Source organism: Sarcophilus harrisii, chromosome 1 (assembly GCF_902635505.1).
Source record: "Sarcophilus harrisii chromosome 1, mSarHar1.11, whole genome shotgun sequence".
Lineage (NCBI taxonomy): Eukaryota > Metazoa > Chordata > Mammalia > Dasyuromorphia > Dasyuridae > Sarcophilus > Sarcophilus harrisii.
The window spans coordinates 631486987-631494098 of NC_045426.1; the positions used below are offsets into that span (position 1 = coordinate 631486987).

A 7112-nucleotide genomic window follows, 5' to 3' on the forward strand; every position below is an offset into this window, starting at 1 on the left:
CCCAGTTGGTTGGTTAAATAGAAAAGCATATTCCTCCTGGTGTCCTGCTTAGTAGAAGCAGAGGCAACTGTTGTTTGACAGGTTTTTTTAGGGCCATTTCTAGAGAAAGCAAGATCTGACTTCAATGAAGAGTATAGAATAGGGAGAGGATCAAAAATGGAAGGAAGGGTCTTTCTCTACCCTGGAAAAATGGTAGGGTCAGTCCTTTTGAGACCTGATTATGGCCCCTGGAAGCCTGGCTTTTGTGTGTGTGTGTGTGTGTATTTGCTTTCCTCTAGTATTGATTTTATGAATTTCAGAACATCTTAGAAATCCTGACAAGGATGTACCAGTGACAAGAGCAAAATCTATTAGATCAATTCCCAGAATCACATTGTGAGAAAGAAATCTTGAGCGCTGAAGAAGATGGTACCTGGAAGGAAGATTCCACTTGGTACTGATCAGACAGTGCTAGGAAAGAGGTCAAATAGCTACTTAGCAGCATTGCCATGTATAATGTATATATGGAACATTCCAAGAGCACCTCTGGAGTGAGCCCCTTTCAAAGATGTCCTTCCACTTTTGGTGGGCACTTGGCAGTCAACTCTCACTGTGGTTCCAAGAAGCTACAGCCTGGACAGGCTTGACAAATAGTCTCAGAGCCTGGATAAACCAGGTTATGGGTTACCAACAACAGGTCTCAACCCAGTTGATGAGTTAAGGAGATGTTTACCTAAAGCATGTGAAAACTTCCCCTGGAAGAATGTCTATTGAGAACAATTTGTTCCAGTGGTGACTGAAAAGGTCCCATGAAGCACTTAGAGCTTGGTCAGACATCAAAGATCCAAGGTCATCCACTGCATCCTAGGCCATTATCAGTTATCTTGGCTTTCTTATCTGTCTTGATGACTCTAGAAGAGAAAGTGAAGTTGACAATTTTGTGTAACTCTGCCACACTTAAGTACAATTCATTTTTGAGTGAAGACATCACTCTGTGATGTCATTGGTCCTCTTAGAAACCAAAAGATAAACAACAGGAATGACAATAACAATAAGTATTAGAATCCCAAATGATTGTACTAGTAGTGACAAAATTATTGGCTTATGTTTCTAATTGTTCTATAATTTTTCAGCACTTAGTCCAAATATAAACTATCTACCTGATTCATGTTTATAATTGGGTGCCTTTTTATACTTTCCCCCTTGCTGAGAAATCACTAAACATTTAGCCCACAACCATTTCTATAATTAGCAGCTCTATAAGTAGTAACTTTCCCCAGGGAATCCAAGGTGGGGGTGGAATGAAGCACAGGAGAGCTGAATTTTCTATTGAGATGTCAGACAATCCCAGAACAATAAACCTAGATACAGAGAAAATGGGATTATATCTGCTGAATATCTCTGAATACTAGTAATCGTTGCCTCTAGCCCCTGAAGGAACATATTATAAATGTAATGTGATATCTATCTATCTATTTATAGATATATAGATATGTATCTATATGTATATATAGATATGTGGATATATAGTAAAAGGAAGGTATTACCATAAAATAGATTATACATATGTATATACATATATATGTATAAGCATATACACGTATATAATCTTTACATAGTTATTTTATAGTATATATACATATATGTACAATATATAGATATGTATATGCTAAATAGAAGGTATAAATAATATATATATATATATATCATGTGTAGTTATTTGTTATATATACATTTATGTATATATAGATATATAATAAATGGAAGATAATATCTATAGAATGTTATATATATTCTTTTATGTAGTTATTTTAGATCATTCATAATATACATATACTATATAGAGATGTATTTGTGCTAAATGGATGGCAATATCTGGAAATATACATTATATAAATGTAGTTACTATATATGTATGTATTTTATATGTACATTTGTTTATGCATGGCATATATTGTGAGCCTCAGGAGCCTTTTTTTGCTTTATTATTATTTTTATACTAGTTTCAAAGCTTAGGATACTCCCTGCCTGCTTGCTGACTGACAGCATAGCATAATGTGAGAATGAAAAATCTGATTAAAGCCAAATTATGGAAGGCTTGAGAACTGAGTTATGCAGTGTGGCTTTCTTTATATCAGCAATGGAAAGTCATGGAAAACAATGGGAAATGGCATAAGTATCAGTTTGGTGGCTTATAATAAATCGCCCAATAGTAAGTGACCCAGAATTCCCAATAACTACACCATTAGAGAGTGAGCTTTGGTAGGTCCTACCAAACTAAAAAAAGGCTCTGGATGTAGATTGATTATGAGTTTGCCACTTAAAGAGTGTTGGAAGAGTGATCATCATCAAAAGGCTGGTGGCTACATGAGGACAATTTCTTTGGGAATGTGAGATAGCACAACTAAGATATAGAAAGGATTGCCATGTGTGTTATTGGAGGATACCCAGTTGTGATGTAACAGATCTTTGATGTTAGATTGAATAGAGATACTATAGATCAAGAGCTTAAATTAGGTCACTGGTCCTGGGAATAGGAAAGATTCTATGAATGCAAGAAATGTTAAAGTATTAGAATCGACTGCTATAGGCATAGTAAATAACATTGAGATTGGACATGGAAAATGATGGGAAGAAGCAAATATATTCATTGGTTTGAGTCTTCGATTTAATCCGACAAACATTTATTCATCTTCTATTACATATAAAACATTTTTTGGGTGCAGAATATATAAAAAACAAAGCAAACAACTAAATAAAACCTCCCTTGCTAACAGAGAGCTTCCATTTTTCTATTTGGGGAAGCGAGTACGGAGGCAACACATAGATTCGTAAATATATGGTAGTTGGTAGTTGGAGGAAGACAACGTCTAAACCGGGGTAATTAATAAAGACGTTTTGTGGGTCAAACAAGAGTTGGACCTGGAAGGATGCTGAAGTTTTAAATGGGCAAAGTTGATAGAGGAATGGTTTTCTAGTATTAGGAATATCCCTTCCAAAAGCACAAATATGAGTTGGAATTAAAGAAGTTTAAATTAAAGTTTAAAGAATAGCAATAAGTCCATTGGAAGTGAATAAAGAGAAGTAATATGAAATAAGCCTGGAAAAGTAGTCTATAACCAAATTGTAAAGGACTTTTTAAAAAAAATATTTTCACTTAATATTATTTTGTACTATAATACAAATAATAATATCAGTAAGCATTCTAATACAGGTTATATACATAGTTATGTTTAACATATTTTTATATTAGTCATGTTGTAAAATAAAAATCAAAACAAAAGGGCAAAATTATGAGAAAGAAAAAACAAAAAGGAGTGGAGGAATGGAAATAATATGCTTTGATCCACATGCAGTCTCCATAGTTATTTCTCTGGATGTGAATGTTATGTTCTATCCTAAATCTATTTGAATTGTCTTGAACCACTGTATTGCTAAGAAGAGCTAAGTCTATCATAGCTGATCACCATAGAATCTTGCTGTTATTGTATACCATGTTCTGGCTCTACTCAGTTCAAATAAGTTTTTGTCAGCTTTTTTGATGAGCCAGTTTGCTCATCATTTCTTATAGAACGATAGTATTCCATTACCCTCAAATGCCATTGTAAAGGATTTTAAAAATCAATCACAGAAGTCTATATTTTATCCTAAAAGCAACAGGGAACCAGACAACCCATATATTATTACAACCATTTGACAGATGAGGAAATTGAGGCCCAGAGATGATAAATAATTTCTTCCAGACCACACAGTGTATTAGACTGGGCACTAAATAATAGAAATTTTTTTCTTTTGGCCTATTGTATTTCTCCAACTACAAGACTACATTGGACTAACTTTTGGCTCTGTATTTTTAAAAGTCAACTTATATCTTTGCAGATGATATAATGGTATACTTGGAGAACCCCAGAGATTCTACTAAAAAGCTTTTAGAAATAATTCATAACTTTAGCAAAGTTGCAGGATACATTCCCCATAAATCCTCAGCATTTCTATATATCACCAACAAAATCCAACAGCAAGAGATACAAAGAGAAATTCCATTCAAAATAACTGTCGACAGCATAAAATATTTGGGAATCTATCTACCAAAGGAAAGTCAGGAATTATATGAGCAAAATTACAAAAAACTTTCCACACAAATAAAGTCAGACTTAAATAATTGGGAAAATATTAAGTGCTCTTAGATAGGCCGAGCGAATATAATAAAGATGACAATACTCCCTAAACTAATCTATTTATTTAGTGCTATACCAATCAGACTTCCAAGAAAATATTTTAATGACCTAGAAAAAATAACAAAATTCATATGGAAGAAGAAAAGATCAAGAATCTCAAGGGAATTAATGAAAAAAAAAATCAAATGAAGGTGGACTAGCTTTACCTGATCTAAAACTATATTATAAAGCAGCAGTCACCAAAATCATTGGTAATCTAAGAAATAGATTAGTTGATAAGTGGAATAGGTTAGGTTCACAAGACAAAATAGTCAACTATAGCAATATAGTATTTGACAAACCCAAAGATCCTAACTTTTGAGATGAGAATTCATTATTTGACAAAAATTTCTGGGAAAACTGGAAATTAGTATGGCATAAATTAGGCATGGAACCACACTTAACACCATATACTAAGATAAGATCAAAATGGGTCCATGATTTAGGCATAAAGAATGAGATTATAAATAAATTAGAGGAACATAGGATAGTTTATTTCTCAGACTTGTAGAGGAGGAAGAAATTTGTGACCAAGGATGAACTAGAGACCATTATTGAACACAAAATAGACAATTTTGATTACATCAAATTAAAAAGCCTTTGTACAAACAAAACCAATGCAAACAAGATTAGAAGGGAAGCAATAACTTGGGAAAACATTTTCACAGTTAAAGGTTCTGATAAAGGACTCATTTCCAAAACATATAGAGAATTGACTCTAATTTATAAGAAATCGAGCCATTCACCAATTGATAAATGGTCAAAGGATATGAACAGACAATTTTCAGATGATGAAATTGAAACTATTGTCACTCATATGAAAGAGTGTTCCAAATCATTATTGATCAGAGAAATGCAAATTAAGACAACTCTGAGATACCACTACACACCTGTCAGATTGGCTAAGATGACAGGAAAAAACAGTGATGAATGTTGGAGGGGATGCGGGAAAACTGGGACACTGATGCATTGTTGGTGGAGTTGTGAACAAATCCAACCATTCTGGAGAGCAATCTGGAATTATGCCCAAAAAGTTATCAAACTGTGCATACCCTTTGATCCAGCAGTGTTACTACTGGGCTTATACCCCAAAGAGATACTAAAGAAGGGAAAGGGACCTGTATGTGCCAAAATGTTTGTGGCAGCCCTGTTTGTAGTGGCTAGAAACTGGAAAACGAATGGATGCCCATCAATTGGAGAATGGTTGGGTAAATTGTGGTATATGAATGTTATGGAATATTATTGTTCTGTAAGAAATGACCAGCAGGATGAATACAGAGAGGCTTGGAGAGACTTACATGAACTGATGCTCAGTGAAATGAGCAGAACCAGGAGATCATTATATACTTCAGCAACAATACTGTATGAGGATGTATTCTGATGGAAATGGATTTCTTTGACAAAGAGATCTAACTCAGTTTCAATTGATCAGTGATGGACAGAAGCAGTTACACCCAAAGAAAGAACACTGGGAAATGAATGTAAACTGTTTGCAAGGGATAATGTTGTAAAAAATTACCCTGGCATGGGTTTTGTCAATAAAAAGTTATTTAAAAAAAAAAGTCAACTTATTCAGTTCAGTTTTAGACCCACCATGAAAGCCATAAGCCCTGAATATGTGGTATATCACACATGTTTGACTGCAGGTTAAGATCCAAGCTTCTCCTTTCTGGGTCTTGTGTTTCAGAAAAGAAAGATATGTGCTCACAACAGTCCTCATGTGAGTTACCCACATACACTAGGAACCCAGGAAGAGAGGATCCTTTTTCTGGAACTGACCAAGCAACAGATATTGGAAGGGCTACAACTAACCAGCCATCTAAGCATATTCTATCCTCTCTACCCTCTCTTCCTGGCCAAAGTCTTAAGGAAACTATAATCTGAGAAGGTAACTAAAATGAGCCAAATGGAGACCATCAGTTTTGTAGCAGAAACAGATTCTTCCTCCACTCCAGCCTGTGACTCTATCCTCAGCTTCCATCATTCCCTTGCCCTACCTCCATTCCACATCCTTATTTACCTGAACCTGCATCCTACCCTAATTGATACCACCTCCATTCAAATCTTCCAGTGGACTTTAGAAAGAAGACTCCATGGAAGTCAGAAACTTAGGGCTGAGCATCAAATGACCACTCAAGGATAGAATTTTCTGAACCTAGCTTTTCATGCCCTGGAGGGAAATGGCTCTGATGTTTTGAAAGCCAAGCTGCTCTGCAAGCTTCATATAGGCAATACCACAGCTCACCAGACACTTACTTCTTGATACAGCTAGACACTACCAGCCTTTCCTGGAGATTAGTACCCAAGCCAGAGCACCTGTTAGGGGTATGGTTCAAATCAAGTCAAGAGGAGGACCCCTACATGTGAGCCTGGGAATCTTCTATGCTGCAAGCAGTATCACTGTACAATCACTGTACAGACTTTCAGGAATTGGGTTGGCAAGATGAGATGTTGCAGTCTGAAAGATATCAGTTAAATTACTGCAATGGATAGTGCTTGTCCCATCTGGCTGACAGCCCAATCATTGCTGCCTCTTTCCATTCTGCTGTCTTCAACCTTCTCAAAGCTTGTCCCTGCCATCTATCCCCTCTTGCTGTGTTCTCACAGCCTGTTACCCACTCTCTCTCCTCACCTTGACCAAAGTAGCAATGAAGTCAAGACTAGTGTACTAGATATATTAGTGGAAGTCTGTGGTTGCAGCTAACAAGGGGGTTCAAAGGATTCAGAGCCAGAGAGAATGTTAATAATAGTCCACAGAGCAAAGGGGTCAGCAGATCAATGCCGAAGCTGACTAATTCCCAACATCTCTTCCCTAGAAGATCTGGTAGTCTGGCTACTTGAGCTAATCCTGATGAGTCCAACCTTGGACTTTAGTATTAAGCCAGTTTCAGGTTGGTTGGAGAAGATGATGAGTAG

At 35.9% G+C, this 7112-nt stretch overlaps 1 pseudogene; it reads left to right on the top strand.

Moving 5' to 3' along the window:
* Window positions 1–5790: 5790 nt before the first annotated feature.
* LOC111719145 lies at window positions 5791–6900 on the top strand (annotated as a pseudogene).
* Window positions 6901–7112: the final 212 nt, after the last annotated feature.